At 31.9% G+C, this 17280-nt stretch overlaps 1 protein-coding gene and 2 long non-coding RNA genes across 4 annotated transcripts in view; 2 read left to right on the top strand and 1 right to left on the bottom strand.

The window, feature by feature from the left end:
* LOC141455867 (uncharacterized) overlaps positions 1-3808 on the top strand; it is a 17315-nt gene extending 13507 nt beyond the window's left edge. The window contains exon 3 of the long non-coding RNA XR_012459499.1: positions 3670-3808. This is a non-coding gene — a long non-coding RNA (uncharacterized lncRNA). The remainder of the gene's footprint in view (positions 1-3669) is intronic.
* LOC141455859 (neurotrimin-like) overlaps positions 1-17280 on the top strand; it is a 433945-nt gene that overhangs the window by 397554 nt on the left and 19111 nt on the right. The gene's annotated exons all lie outside the window — the stretch shown is intronic.
* LOC141455866 (uncharacterized) lies at positions 2330-17280 on the bottom strand. The gene is made up of 5 exons (XR_012459498.1): positions 17014-17280; positions 14761-14899; positions 10443-10511; positions 6919-7136; positions 2330-2889 (listed from the first exon to the last, which is right to left on the bottom strand). It is a non-coding gene; the product is annotated as an uncharacterized lncRNA (long non-coding RNA).

Raw genomic sequence — 17280 nt, 5'->3', positions numbered from 1 at the left:
GTGAAAAATATATAAGATCTGTTCGCAATATAAGTATAGTAAAACCATATACTTGGGTTATTTGAGAGGAATATACATATAGACGTGTGTGTGTGTGTGTGTGTGTGTGTATATATATAATATATATTGTATGAGAATGGTGGAAACCAAGGCAACTTCAATTACTTGTGTTTGGGACATTCGAAGAATTTGTTTTTCCAATTCAAATTACTTCTTAAGTTTAATGTTGTGCGTGTGTTCCCGTTTTCAGGGAATTTTAACAAAGAAATACACAAATACAGGCACGTACAAGATCGTCTGAATATACGGTGACAGAAAATCGATGATGTTCCAAACTGCAACCCTTTGAATTTCTCTTATAATAAAAAATAAATTAAAATATATTAGGTACATTACATAGCAGAATTTTCTAAATTTTACTCTATGTTATTAAATGTAATTTTTAGTTAGTTAAATTTTATTTTTTCTCTAACCTCTAGTTTGTGCAAATTTAGATTAGGAGTTTGTGACCGATCGTGCACCTTTGAGAAAAGATACCCTCCATATAGCTACAATTAATTAATTTTTCAAAATAAAACATTATTTATTCCATTTTAAATTAATTTTTTGTTTAACAATATTTTGATATATTGTAATTTAATAAAAAGTGTATTAATAGGAATATATTTTTTATTATTGTGAGGATAAAAAAGCTTGAGTAGAACTTTAAATAAAGTTTTGATTAAATAAATATTTATGAGTATTGTGTATTTAGGGGTGTTAGAGGACAGATTTTGCGGTTTAATTCCATTTCTAAACCACCACTATGTATTTTGTGGTGTAAAACAACTAAACTGCAGTAAAACGTTTTTTATGTATTTGTATCTTCATTTTAAAGTTGTTTTATCAGATCACTTTTTTTTTCTTTTCTTTTTCTTCTTTTTGAGACTTCCCTTTTTTTTTTTTGTAAGTTAATAAGTTACAAAATTTGTAATACACTAAATTATTTTTCTTTGCTTAATAAATTTAATATTTTTTTTTTATGTTTATTAATATAGTCCACTTGAATAATGTATAATTAATTTGATGTCGCAACAAACCCTGGCTCTTCTCTGGAGATCACCCCTGGACACATAAAGTTTTACTTAAAATTTTTGCATTTAACCAACCAGCTGGGGTCCAATTTACTTATTGATGGCATTCTCTGCAATGAAACTGGATTACAGCTTTATTATAAACAACTATGCCCGAATCTAAACAGTTATAAAGAATTGAATATTCAATATGATTCCCTTGTGGGCCAATGCATTAAAACCTTTATTTTTCAGATGCTGAGGAAACATGAGTAAAAAGGTTAGTTCGTTTTTTTCCCCCTCTGGACGCTGACAAGTTACTAGAAATCTCAGATCACGTCCTGTGGGAGAGAGTTTCTTGATATGAGATGAATACAAATCGATTTTTTTATGTATTTTACATGTAAACCAATTTCATATATATTTTAGATATTTACAGTGATTTAGCATAATTCTATGTTTTACGTTTCTATTCACAATCATATGTAAAATAAGTGGATTTTATTGTTTTTCTTTCATTTAGTTAAATTTTTATTTATATCTTAGTTCTTTGTTTTGAACAGTTGACATATTTTTTGAATATTGGAATGTATTCAGTCTTCGACTGCCTAAAACGACGGCACGATTAAAAAAAAAAGAAAATGAAAACTTGCCTAGATTGCTTGCTTATGAAAGATATGCTTTAGTACTTTTCCATACTTTCTCGAAAATGAATCAACCTTAAATATTTTTTTCTGATTTTACCAGGAACATATTAAAAAACACAAGATTAACATTGAGAACTTCAAGAAATCAAGCTGAATCCAGACAATCTTCGGAATTTGACATGGACACAGTCTAAGAAAGATACAACCAAGGCGATTTCTTAAAACTTTTTATTCTGAAGAGAAAGATTTTTGTAAAAATATGTAATTTAATGAATATGTACAAGTGAAGAAAGTATTGAATTGGATTCGGATACAGTCTACAAACTATAGATATCAGAATGCAGTATGAAAATGTGCAACCAGTCGATGGAGGAGCTGATTCCACAAGGAGAACAGAGCATGCTCTGGAGATCGAGATCTTTTGGTAGACAGACGGAACCCTGATAACACCTTAACTTAAAGAAGCAAAAAGTCAACTCTGGTTATAAAATATCTGTTTTAGAAAATGTTTTCAAAAAACTTGTTCTACCGCAGTGAGTCTCAACTCAACTTCTGAAGAATTATTGTCAACGCCTTCTTTTTCAGAGAACAGTGTGGTTTTCGGACAATAAAATTCACGCTCTAGGGGAAACACTTTAATCAGAATCTAGCGTTTTTGAATCAAACAATATAAAATTCTTTTAAAATCAATATAGGTGCATTTTGAATCCTAATTTTCTAAAGCATTAGTTAAATGCCAGGTCATTTCCAGCAAAATGCCAATTTTTTTTTTTTTTCATTTCATCAACTTTTTTATTAATATCAATTAAAGTAGATCATGTTAAGTGAAATGTTTAAGAAGCTGAACGTGTTTCTATTAGAAAGGAAACTAGATTATAGCCTCGAATAGTTGTAGTTATTGTGAGAGAGGAGAAGTAGAAAATTGTATTGAGGGTACATTGGGAAAGGAAGATATATTGTAAGATGTTAGGAGAGTATGGACTTCACAGCATCATTGCCGTCTGAGTTGGTTCACGTGACCCAATGTTTACTTACTGTCTTCAATCAGCTCCTGGCTCTCGCACTCCGTCTATCCAATCAGTTTTCCTTGGCCTCAAGTTTATCGTCTTTCTTCCTCTTGCAATTTGTTTCACCTATTGCTTATTACTGTGAGTGATATCAATATTCACCTCCACTTTACTAAAGACTTCCTGTAACAAACAAAATAATTTTACGAATAAAAAGTTAAAAAACATTTAATAGTGATGCTTGATAGTGATGTTAACAAAGTAATTTTTTTTTTCGTTAACCTTTAGAAGTCGACTCATGAAGTTGTAGTTGCTGGTGGTAAATGATTTCTTATTGCGTTCTTTTTCTGCAATCAATGTTTTGCAAATTTAAAATAAAATATTCCTAAATATCAATTGACCGCTTATCATCTTGTTTACAAAATTATACATCTACATTTAGTGAATGTTTTTTCATTAACTTATCCTCTGTCGGTTTGAAAGAACCTTCAGTTTTCCCTTTAAAAAAAACAGAGAGAAAAGCTTTGCTCAATGAAATTGTAGATAGATGGAGATAACCCTTCGGGCAAGTCCTCTTTGAACATATCTGAACTCTTCTACCATTGCTTGATTTTGTTTTTTATTATTATTATTATTAAAGCTCTTGGATTTTTCATCTTTTTATTTTTTTAATTAACTAAATTCGGCTTCATTTTTTTTTTTTTTTAACCAAACTTTAGACCAAAACCCCGTGGAGGAGGTTATTATAAGAGGAAAGGAAACGTATCTTAAACCTTTCACATTTCACCATAATCACTACTTTTCCTTACAAAGCTTATGACCTTACTGCTAACCCTGCACCACTGACCGGGAACCCAGCACCTTATATAAGGGAATATTCTTTTCCACTTGTTCAAAAAGCTTTCGACACCATAAGCCTTTTTTTTCTCAGGTTAGAGTTGATTAAAATTGAACTTTTTGCAGACTGTCTTAAAAAGAAGAAGAAAAAGTCTTCTTGGATGTCAGCGTTGAGACCAGAAGAGGCTACAAAACGACTAACAGGCAAAACTCCTCTGGACTTAGTAAAGGACTGCACTGTCAAGAGGATTGTACAATAGGCCTTTTTAACTGCCACGCCTTGGGGAACGGAACCCTCCTAGTATCCCAATAAATAATAAATAAAACAGTCTGTTTTCACTTTCCGCCCTGGAGTATTAAAACGTATTACTTTAGTCTGTACGTTTAAGTGAATAATTTTGACATTATTTTATTCCTTTGTAAAAATAAATAAATTTAATGCATAAACTTTTTTTAATATATTAATATATTGTGCTAATGTAAGTTGTATCTATCTTAATCTAAAATCCCTCTCATGTTAGCTTTCTTAGAAGAGACTAAAAACAAGATACAAATTACAGAAGTTTATCTGTCTCAATGGAACCAACAAAAACAGTGTGACTGATATTCTATTAATTTCGTTTGGACTTTAATTTAATTAAATTACAAAACAGAAAGAATGAAAAGGGGGAAAAATTATTCTTCGTTATTACAATGTTATTACAACGTTATTTGTTACGAAGTTTCAATTAGAAAGAGTTCTAGTTCCGTCTATTGCTTTTAGAGTAGCAATTCCATTATTCCCAAATGCATGATGCAATTTAAAAGTTTCCTCAAGAGTGAATTTAGTTAATAAAATAGTTATTGCAATTTAATTTTCTTATTTTCAAACTATTAAATTAATTTAGATCATATTATATGCTCGCTGATACTTCTCCAATAGTTCATTAACCAACTCAAGAGCAGTAAAAGTTTGCCTTAGTGTAGTGGCTTGACAAAAACACTTCACTGTATTTAATTTTAAGTGATTTACTATAAAAACGCTGCTAATATAAAACAAATAGTAAAGCAGACGAAGGAAACGGGTCTTAAAAATATGTAAAGGACTGAGATTAGTAAAACTCCCTTCACAGCAATGTAGACTTCAAAGACTAATTGTTCACGCAGTTAATAAAACAATCTAATTCAAATCCCCCTCAAGGCATTTGTCTGTTGAGTATTAGCAAGTTTGGAGTCGGTCGGAAAAGATGAAAGTATTACCTTAAACATATCTTAGTGTTGTTACAATAATATTTTAGGGTTACAGGCTGCTGGATGTAAGATTGAGAGAAATAGGAAGAAGAGTGTGGAATAACTACTATTTCTGTACTACTGAACACTTAATATACGAGTATTTAAGTGGTTATGAGAGAAGATTGTATTTTATAATATATTTTGTATGTTGGAGGAGTGAGGGTAAATTCTGATTTTCTCACATCTTTAGAACAGTAACTAACTAGCTATTTTCAAACATCTCAGACTGCTATTAGTCTTACTAAGTTAATTAAAGGTTATGGGAGAAATCTGTATAATTTATATGTAAGTTGTCTTTTGGGAATCTATTTGCAGAACATTAATAAATATTATTTCTGCCTCAACGATATACACAACGATGGGTGAACTGAAGTTGATGAAATCCTGTTATTTCAACTTGGGAAAATAAAAACCTCCATAAAATAATTTATTAACATAATTTTAATGCACCCTTTATTTGGAGCCTCTTCGATTCTGACTGAATGAATTTGGAAGAGCCCTGGGTCAAGTTGAAGTCACAAAATTCTTCGTATTGATAGAAAGTAGGTACTGTGTACTTATAGTCCCGTTTTTTCCTCTTTACCTCACAGGCTAAACGTAGGCAATCTCTTACGATGTATTAGTTCACTCAGTCTGCAATGGCCCTTCAAAGAGCCTACGATTGTCTGAGTGGGGCCTCTCAACCTTGATGGAATATAAGAACTTTTTCGCCTGCTTCTGGACTGAATTTTTTGCGTCCACGCTTCGTTAGTTGCACTACTAAGGCATTCTCTTGCTTCATTAAATAGTTCACGTTCATTGAGGGTGCCATGAAGGCTGTGGTTTCATTCCTGTTCAACTCAAGATAATTTGTACTAATAATCTTCCGAACATAAATCCGGGCAGACTTATAATGCTTTTAATTAACTGGCCAGTATAGTGATACATCTGATAAAATTAAACTCTGGATATCTTCCTCTATAATCTTGTCAACCTAAATGTAATACAGCTAGCTCTGTCTAAAATCTGCTTATTCCTAGGCCAACTATCGTGTTTAGGATATCGTGCCTTATATTAGCCCCCTTCTTCCATCTTTTGAGTCGTCCAACTATATCACTGGGTCATAAGCTTAAAGTAATTGCTCAATTATTAATGTTCATTTTATAACTGAAATAAATCATTTTGTAAATATAATCCTAGAAACGATCTCACTGAAAATAATTGCGAAGATTTGAAAATGAAATGAAAAATAAAAAAAAAGTAATTACAATTATGAATGTAAAAATGTATTTCCTGATTAAATCAAACTCGGAAGAAGTATGATTTCGTCTCTGACTTTCTTTTTTAGAGTTTGCATGACCCAGTGAACCTTCAGAAGTTTTTTAATTGTAATTACTTATTATAGAATTAAATAGAGTCATATAAGCGAGGATTTCCTACCTGACTTTTTTCCTCCGAACAAAGAGGATATTGAGGAACATTTTGAAAGCAATTTCAAAACATTTTAGAAATTGTAAATTATTAATTATTAATAATTAGTATTAAACCTATTCCATTATTATTGCAATTTATTTTATTTATTTAAATATATCTTTTGAAAAAAATTGTTTGATCAATAAAATTCTTGCTTAGAAATAATTTTTTTCTTGGAAGTAATCATATAATATTTGAATGAGTATGGTATTTTTATCCGATGTTCTCTTTTATTAAACTCAACGAATATAAAGAAAACAAAAAAAAAAAAGAGGAAAAAATGAAACTAATATTTTCATTCCGCAACCGAGTTGAATTTTAGATAACGATCAAATTTATTCGTAGGTACTACGCGCTGGAGTAGAGCTAGCGCGACATCTAGATGAAAAAATTAGTAGCTTTGCTATTATAGCCTTCTATTGACCTAGAAGGGACATGGATATTTTTTACCTCTGGCTTATTTTCTTTTTAATCCCAGTGTTGGAAAAAAGAAATAGTTAATTATATTTTATAATAGTTGGAAATGATTGGATTTTAACTCTAAATCCTAATTATAAGGTTAATTATTAAAAAGACGTAGTCATTTTATCATGAACCTAGTCGTTCCCTGCGGTTATCCCAGTCTAACAACAAAAAACACTTCACACTTACCATGGTAGAAATGGTAATTTGTGTGCGTACTCATTTGGGTTTATCGACCTCGCAGTCAAAACATTAACTGATCGTTCAGTGCGCAAACACGTGTCATTTTTCTGTAGATCTTTTAAAGCTGCAGTGGATTTATCTTATTGAACCATTCACATTACAATCTATAATATTTACTGTAAGGCCTTTTCTTTTTAAAGAACTGGTGCCTGCTGAGTCATCATCTGTAATATGAAATATTCTTGAATTAGAATTTGTGCGAAACAAAAAGTCGTTCAAGACTAATTATGTATTCAGAAGAGTGGTAATTTCAGTGAACAATTTCTTCAAATTTAGAATTTTAATATCTCTTTGAATTTCTATTGGTCTCAGGCAGGTAATGAGATCGTACATGGTTCTAGTAAAAAGTTATTAAAAATTCCCCAAATCTAAAAAATGTTCTTAAGGAAATTTTTCAAATAATAACATCATTCTACATACATCTTTGATCTCTAAGATACTTGGAATGTGGGATGGCTAGGTTCGAAGCCCAATAGCTGTGTTGAAGAATCCATTATTATTTTTGGGAAAGTATATTATCCAACATTGAATCCCCTACATGTTTATTCAATAATGTTTGGAAAACCAGTCTCCATTAAAACACCATCCGTCATTTTAACGTAACTACATGGCATGATTGAAAGCACATTATAGTTTGTTTTTTGTAAATATTTCCTTGAAAATGGCGCTGAAAAATTGATTTCTTTAAGCTCCATTTTCATTATTATATATTTAGGCCACCACTGTCATTTGAAATGTTTGCCGAAAAATCGATTTTACGGGGATTATAGTAGAAAAGCAATCTTAAATTTCCCTCTATTCTGAATTACTAAACAGTCCGGTGGGATAGTTGTGTTAGGAAAAAAATTACACGATAAAATGTAATGTTGCAAAACACTTAACTTTGAATTATTATTAATTTTTTTCTCTCTTTATAAAAGAGAAAATTTCCAAATCTCATATAAAACTGTAATTTTTCTCAACAACGCAAATTTAATAAACAATTGATCCGCAGTTATAAAATATCAAGTTCGTTCTGAGATCTAGTGTGAAGTTGATAAGAGAGAAGAGTGCTAAAAAAGCAGAAGATCGAAGGAAACGATATGGAAGGACACGATATGGACAGTTAGAATCGTTTCTTAAACTGAAACTTTACAGCAATCCACCCACCTTACTAAATTTAATAGATAAACACTTATGCAATTAGAATTAGTATAAAATAGATTGGAAGATACAATTAGAATTTTTATGATTCAAGAGAAAGTTTTTTAAACGTTCACAATCTTCATATTTATGTCAAAAACTTAGAGGAGAATTTTTAATTTTAAATCTATTATTAATAAAAGTTTATAAAGATATATAAAAATTAATTATACAATATATTCATTAGTTTATTAAAGTCGAACTTGTTTGAATACATTTTAAACAATATTAGAAGGAATGGTCTAAGAAGACTTGGTAAGCATAAAGCCACCCTCGGCTGTAATAGAGACAATCAAGAGTTGAAATAGCTTCTTGTAAACTCTGTTCTAAACTCTCTGAGTATATATTGTACTCGTGGGAGACACAAATTGATCCGCTACACTTACTGAATATTTATAAAATGTTGGAACCAGATAAGATGTATGTATGAATATATATACATACATTTTTTTAAAAAAAGTTTATCTAGAGAAATTCACTTTTCTTATTTTGGCAAAATTGCTGGCTTTTTTTATTTTTCTATGGTTCATTAAGTTAACAATCTCTAAATAGCTTAATTGTTTGTTAATTAAATAGCCCTGAAGCATTAATCAAAAGTCTTGATATAATATATTACAAAATAAAAGCCACTTCAATTTCATATCAATAAATGTGAATATCACTTTTGTTCTAGGGGGAGGTGAAATTAAGGACTCCCAATGTCTTCTAATGTTTACTAAAACCGTATAACAATATATGTGGTTCGAATCCTTAAGTTCCGATAGTTCTAATTAGTTTAGATAACTAGAGATTGGAATTGGAAGTTCAATATTGTTTTTGAAAGATTTCAGATTATTAAGTAGTTAACGACAGGAAATACTGTAGTGTCTTTAAGTGTTTAAATTTTTTACTTTAATAAGTATTAAGACTTATGTTTTTTCTACAACCTACAAACTAATATGTGCCGATAGTTAATAAAAGAGACGAATCTCTTTTTGGTACCAAGAAGGTTTGTTGTAAGCAAAAGTTTATGTGTAAACAGCTAACCCCTCTTCTCGCAAGGTAAAATGTTTTACCTACAAAAAAAGGGTTTAGAGTAATGGATAATCCTAAGAAGCGAGGTCAGAGCCGAAGGCTAGGCAAAAGTTCAAGCTCCAGTTAATTAATTTTTGAAGCTCTCTGACGGGAACTGTTTGGCCTTGCATTATTATCATACTGCTGAAGAAATTTTTTCTCCTGACTAATGACGGGTATTTTAGACAGGATGAGCCCTATAATTCATGTGCTGAAAAGAGTTCAGATGTAGCCTGTCCATCACTGAGTCTAAATGAGCACTATTTCTTTCGAGGATATCTGGCACGTGGACATTAGGCTGATTGGTCGTTCCAACTGACGAAGATCCAACGCTTTACTGGGGAGATGCCTTGACTTACTAAACTGGAGGAGCTAATATGCAATTAATGGCCAGTAGGAAAACCGAGGAATTTGAAAAAAAAAATCAGGGATGTTCTACCAGACGTATATGAAGTCGGCACAATTAGCTTGTTTTGACTTCGGAGAACTGAACCCTCTTGGAGACTAATCTAGCCAAATCTACGCATTTTGTTGAAGCAATATCGAAGCAGAGGTACCTATTTTGCCTTATATGAATATTAGCCTTTTGCTTCGCCATTTTTTTTTTTTATCTGCTTATTATAAATTACTAAAATACTCAAACTATAAGATTTTTAATACATTTTGTAGTAAAAGAAAGAGATGATAAAAAACTTATTTTCCCTTTCCTGTAATAACTACAATCTTGGTGGTATTAAGCGGACAGGCAGGAGGTGACCTGGAGATATGAAGTCCTTTTTGCATAGTAAGTGTGGCTTGGACAGAGAGCGCTGGGCTACCACGGCCAATATAATCCACCCTCTGGGGAAATTTCAGTTTCATTCCACAATCATGCGTTCACCAGGTGCTAATGAACTTGTCTCGCAGCCTTCTCTGGGTCACTACTAGATTTTCTTTTTTCTTTTTTTTTTTACTGCCATTATTCATCCTTTGAATTATTTAGTCATTAAACTAAATCCCTGAGAAGTTCAATATTTAGACAACTTTTTTGGGTTAAATCATTCTCATATGCATTATTAACTATGCATAAAAAATTGAATCAAATAATAATTGTGAAAATTTCATCATATCAGGAAATAGCCTATTTAATCACTTAATCTAATTTAAATTTCGTGGTTTAGAAAGAAAAATCTTTTAAAAAAACATGCAGGATTCCCTATCTGAGAGCTTAACTGTTAGTATAGGTTATGACTTACCGAATTTTAAAAGCGAATGAATGGGACATCTTATAGTACCCTGATCCCCACAAATTTTTACAATCTTGGCTGAAAATTCAACAAAAATTAGTTACAAACTTCTTATAGAATAATTACTTTTGATAACTTTAAATTATTATGGGGGCCAGCCTTGACAGAAAGGGTCCTTTAGCTGTTTTTTTAGTAATTTTGTGTTTATTTGAAAAGGCCAGGAACAGGATAAAGCACCATTAGCATAATAAAAATATTTATATTTAGGGCTCGGCTGGTAATGCGGTGTTAAAGGCGAATAGTTTTTGAAGAAATAACCAAGTGTTACTTTACGAAGTTAAGTGGTCATTAAGCAGACCTGTTGTTTAGTGTAAGATTAGGACCTAAGGCAAGGGCTTTTCCACACTTTTTGCTCACCCTTAATGGAGTTACTGTGGCTATTTGCCCACCTCAGACTTTCACGGCCCGCTCTATCTTCTTGGAACATCTGAAGCACTCCAGCCTCAAGCACTAACCCACCACACTCACTGAGTAGAGAGTGCGGTTGCAACCGATTCTGGCTTTGTGTATTTCTGGGGCGCAAGCCAAGATTATCCTCTCTTTCTCTAGCCTCTATCTCCGCTCTATCTTCTTCCTGCTAATTACTTGTTCAACACCTCTATCTATAATCCACATTTAATACTAAAACAACAACACCTTTCTCTTATAACCTCTTATCTCCAACGCTATAGCCTTAATCATTACTTAAGTGTATTGCTACTTATTGTACAATATCTATCTAAATGTTTATCTAGCCAAGTTAGTACACCTCCTTACCAACACACCCTTCCCGGCAAACATTAAAGTAATTTACACTAAAGGATCTGAGCTCTTTTTTTCCCTTTTAATTAATATCGCACCATAAATAATTTTAGTAAAAATTCAGTTCCCAAAACTATCTTGTGTTTTTAAGTTTTGAATCAACTTACTTTCCTATGCTTTAAAAAAACTGACCCAAGTTTTATCATAAAATTTTAAATTAATAAGAGGCGGAACTCTTGGATTAAGGGCACAATGTCATAACTAAAATTAATTCCTTTAATGGTTGGCTATCTTTCATTACATTTGTTGAAGATCGTATTTTTTTATTGATGATGAAGGAATCATCATATGTGTTGGTTCAGTCTTCATAGGGATCACGTCGCTTAAAAGCGGTTTTTAGATAAAGTGGATCTTACTGATATACCCCGTATAGGCTAGGAACATAAATTCAAACTTAGACTCTGTTCCAACAATCCTGTCAATACTTCAAGGAATTCAAGTAAAGTTTTTTTAAAAATATAATTTCTTCATTATTTCATCCTCATTTTTTGTTCTTTAGTAGATGATTGATTCCCTCACATCCAACACTAACTGTTAACTGCTAACTGTATACATTTTCTATTAAGTTGTTTTGTTTTAAGCAATGACTAAAGCATTTTCTGAAGCAACACTTTCTAAAATTTCAGTTACGAATCGCCTCTAGTTTCCATAAAGATCTTGCGACTTAATCGATACCTTTAACGCCAGAAAATTGTACGTTCAGGTCATTGACAGATTTTTCATTTTTCCCAAAAAAGTTGAATACTCGTAACAATTTTTCCTGAACAATAGGCCAGTGGTGGCTAAGCCCTCTGTTTACTTCAGCTTAACGACGGTCACTTAATGTATGGCTTGGTTAAAAACCTAAATCTTCTTGATTGTACATTAATGTTAAACATGGAAGGAACTTAAACACCATCGGATTCTGCTAATAAAAAGGCAGTCATACTTTTATTTTATAAATAAATAAATCCGATTGGTAGATAAATGCTAAATGGTCATTTCCATTGCGTTTAACAAATAATTTAATCTTAAAGTTTGGATTTAGAAGTCAAAATAATTCTCTGTTAATTGGGACAATAGTTTCTTTGAGTACATAATGCTTCTCCCGCGTATATTGTGTGCTAGCAGTAATTAAAATTAATTGATATTATTTAATTAATTGATATTGATATTATTTACATTCTAATATTGTAAAATTGATCATGATAATTAGTTTATCACATTATCACGTCAAAATTTCCAGGAAGGATATCAAATTCGATTATTCAAAATGATTTATTATTATTAATTTGTACTATTTATTTTAAAAGCTAACCAATTGAATTTCTTCCATGAATTCTGATGACCTTCACATAAATGATGCAGATCCATAGAAAAAAGTCGGGATGTACTGAACTATTATCGATACCATGTGAGTAAAGAATTCCCAAAGTTGATGGAACGGAGGAAGAGAAGTACAGAGAAAGTTAGAAAAGTTGGTAACTTGAAGGTGCTTCTTTGACCACCAATCTTGTTTAAGAATTTCCCGGACAGATCAAAGAAACCTCTACTTCTAAAGGAAATGCCTTGCATTCCTCAATGGAATCTGTGTGAACAGTTCATGTGATTTTTCTTTTGTTAAGAATTTGAATACAAATAGGAAGATTATTTTTTGCTTAACTGAAGTGGATTGGTGACGAGTAATCGATTATGAAATATTCTTCAAGGCTTGAGTTAAGTTTGTGATAAGTCAATTTGTATACCAAGTAACTAAAGCTCTTTCACTTTTATACGATATATTTCTTTCATTTCAAGGTTTGTGGGAAAGGCATGATTTAGGCTCACCTCCCTATTAATACTTCAATAAATTTTAGATCTGAGATTGCAAATTTCAAGAAATAACCGTATCCTTTGGAACATTGAAGGTCTATTCTGACTAGTTAAGAGTGTTACAAAGTTCTTTGATGAAGAATTTCATCCAGAGTTTCAATACATTAACCTAAAGACCAGGTAATGTAATTGATAAGTAAATGTCGCTGATGATTGCGTCTTTGCTCACATGTTTTGCCATTACTGACCGGTTTATACATTATCAGAGATAGATACATCAGTTTTGTGAGAAAGAGAGACTTAGTATGTGTATATTCATACAGTATACTTGTTGATTCATCAGAAACAAAGCAATTCGTTTTTTAAAAATGGCTGTTTCTGGCCAAATGTCAGACGTCCACCTTATAATTGACGAAACTTCACATCTCTAGAAAATTAATTTTAAAAAACTCCGAATCTGTCCTTTAGGAGTGGAACTAAATCTGACAGAACTACAGAAACATTTCAAGTTTTAATTAGTAATAACGAATAATATCTGTGTAGTTACAATATTGAAAGGTTTTATTAGCTTTGCTTCACAGAATAAACAAAAGAATGCCACCAAGAGCTACTAAACAAAAATCTGTTATTAGTTTTTCAGCCTTAGAAGATGTTTAATCTGGCTGTAAAATCTTGCAGGGGCTTTCTAAAGGCAATGAGGCTATTTTTCTAAGGTAATTATTTACCTTCCAGTTATTATTTATATTTGAGTAATACAGTTTCAGTGCAATTTGTATTATTTTTTTTTTATAAGTGTGAAGCTGAGGAACTGAGTAGAACTATTGAGCAACTTGAAGATGTGAAGGAGAAAAGACCTATATTTGGTGAATAAAAGCTGTTGGCGTGTCAAACCGTGCACTCAAAATTACAGTTAATGTATATAATAACAAAAATACAATAGTTTTTCATCCTGGTATTGACTGTGCGATTCCAATACTTAGCAGCTGTTGAAGCACATTATTATAGTATTGAAAATGTTCATTTCAAGCCTCAAAAGAGTATCAAAAGTGCTTGCAGAAATTGTAATGTATATAACAACGAACACGGATGGAATTTACCTCGCAGACTGGTTCTATATAACAAAGGAGCAAAAATAAAATCTATGCTGAGTTCGTGAACGATAAAGCTGTTAAGGAACAAGTAACATAGAACATATTTTAAAAGTAATATCAGCTTCAGTGCTACCACATTGCGGCTATCCATCATACTTTTGGTTCACAGGTTAACTTAGACAATAGAGGCTGGTATTTATGCTGAATCCGTACTTCTAAGCAAGTAAAATTATTCGAATATTGTTATTTTCAATTTAACCACCATTGGAAGAGAGCACTGTCATTGCCACCTTGAGGTTATACTACGTATATACTGAGGTAACGCTAGCTCTCCTCTCTGAAACTTTTCCACAGATGGAATGATCAAGAGATATAACTGTGAAAATGAATATCAAGAGGGGATAAAGCAGTGCATCCGATCTCTCTGAAGTTAACAAAACAAACTGTTATATGGCGCATGGATGGGTTCGAGGACTTTTGTGGGAACTGAGACTGAAGAACCTCTTGTCGAAAAAAAAAAGCGCTGAATGCTAGTGTTTATTAGCCCCAAGGTGCTTTAAGAAAGGAAGAAAAAATACCATTACCTTATTTTGGGCGTAGGGCAGAACGCTGGCACGGCTAGGCTCCTAAACCCTTTTCATGAACCGTTTTGAGCTAGGCAACAGTTTTCTCCAAGTGGGGTTGTGGAGTGTGCAACTCGAGTTTTACACCATCCTTACAGATCTGTTGGGCAATGTATGCTGGTATTATTATTACTGGATACACCGCAGCCAATTTTATTCTGAAATTTTCCAATTTGTTGAGAAAATTCTTATGCGTAAATATAGATTCGCTTCTGAAACGCAACGAAATTGCGTTAATGATAACGCAAAGCCCCACACATCTTTGGTCACTCGCCAAAACTAGGTTGGGATGTGTTGCCACATCCACCATATAGCCCTGACTTTCAGATTCAGATTACCATTTATTTCGTTACCTGCAGATCTTCTTAAATCGTAAAATTTTTAATGATGCTGTTGGTGTAAAATCACAATTAATTCGTTTTTCGCTGGCAAAAATCAGTCGTTTTATGAACATGGAATTATGGACACTGCCTGAAAGATGGCAAAAGGTCATCGACAAAATGAAAAATGCCTAGTTGATTAAAGTTATATTTTTAAGCAAAAATTTTGAATTGTCCATCTTATTTAAAATCTTATATTGTAATTTTAATAATGTATTTGCAATAACAAATAAATAAATTTTTAAGTTGGATTGAGAGTCATAAGTTAAAATGAAATTTTGATATTCCTGATTTGAATTGGGAATTTTTCTACTAAATTTGCACATTTAGATTTTTCTTTTCCTTTCTTTTGTTTAATTCAGAATGTATTATTAATGTTTTTGTTGCTGGTATTTGCATTTTCATAACTACATCTAATAAAGTATTAATAAAAATCGTTTATCAAAAGAATTATTAACGAGCAAGGTATGCCTGTTGCACGAAAAAATATGCGCCCTATATTATCCTACATTATCCTAATAAGAATGCAGATACAACATGAAATCTCCAATCTTCATTCTTATTTGCCCAAGGAGAAACCATGCATTTAAATTCTCTTTTTCAACCTACTTTTTCTTCTGTCAATATCTTATGAAGGAAAAAATGTTTCCTTGATACAATCTTACAGTTACCATGCTAGCAGCATTCATTCTAATGATATTTTCTTCTTTAGGGACCAATAACATAATAATAATAACAGGCTAATTTCTGTTATTTTGCCGGAGTAAAAAATTAACTTAATGAAAAACTTAAAAATTGCAGAAGTAGATTCCTCCCCCAAAAAGTAAACTGAAGTGTTTCAATAACTCTGAATGAACACTAGGATGGAATAGATTCTTATTAATCACGACTTACCGAGATAGTGTGAGAAAATTTGATTCGATTAGTTACCAAAAATTCATTTTGCATTTATGTTTTAGAAGCTAACTAATTTCCTGATGGTCAGAAATTGCTGTTCATTAATTCTTTGGTATCCTTAGTAAAATAAATGTTTATACAAAAAATGAAATGAGCTTTTATTTTTGAACCGAAGACTATTAAAGCTAGAGACCGTTTTTGGCTGGGACGCACCTTGATGTTATTCATATCGGTTTAATTTTTTGCCAAACATTCGACATAGAGTCTAGATCACCTTCAGGGCCTATTGTACTTATCAATAGCAATTATAATTAACATAGTTAACCTTTAAAGTAGGTGTGCCTCGGGTCCTGACTGTTTATGTGTATTCACATTATTAGGTGCCACAGGGAACAGCTTATAAGGTTCACGGATATCCATGTTAACTAAGAAAATAATGCATGGTATTTATATTATTTTTTATTCTGCTTCAAACATATTTTGTATCGCATATTGAAAAATTATTCATTTTTCTTACTGAACATGTTTATTCACAAATATACCCTCAGGGGCTCGATGTGCCTGGTCCCTAGTAGGATATATTTGCGCTGTAAAGTACAGGCATAACTTATTTTATTTAGAATTATAAATCTTGTTGTATCCAGATGTTGATTTTCATAAAAATTGTACACCGATTTTGAGTAAAAACCAATGTGTAATGTTATTAAAAGTCATTTGAGCTTGCAAGCCCTGAAGACCTACCTTTAAATGAAAGCTTTCAGATAATTAAAAAAACAAACTTTGGTAAAAATGAACAGCATTTCTTCTCTCAATACCTTGAGTAATTTAAATACTGTGTAAGAAATATTAACAAACAAAAACTAAATATTTTAAACACGGACTAAAAATTAGTTAAACAAGGACACCCAAGAATAGATGAGTTAGTTAACTTATGTACCTGGTGAAATTAAAAGTTAATTTCGCTTTGATGAAGTTAAATATAAGACAGGATGAGCTTTTCTCCGTTTAGCTAAACTGTTTTTTTCTTCACACTCGAGAGCATTTCAGATACTTGTGCTTTTTTATTTCCTTTATCTTCTTAGTTTTGATGCCTCCAGGCAGTCAACAAGGTTCTGTTGTAGCAGTCCAAGATTAATCCATTAGAGTAACCCGTAAAGCCGACTGTGCTCTTCGCATTGTCTCCTCAGTTTTTTTTTCCCTTCAG

Source organism: Rhodnius prolixus, unplaced genomic scaffold (genome assembly GCF_049639745.1).
Source record: "Rhodnius prolixus isolate KJV_2025 unplaced genomic scaffold, Rpr scaffold_4, whole genome shotgun sequence".
Taxonomy (NCBI): Eukaryota; Metazoa; Arthropoda; class Insecta; order Hemiptera; family Reduviidae; genus Rhodnius; species Rhodnius prolixus.
Note: the sequence above shows the minus strand (reverse complement) of the source record. Positions and strands in the feature narration are given on the sequence as shown.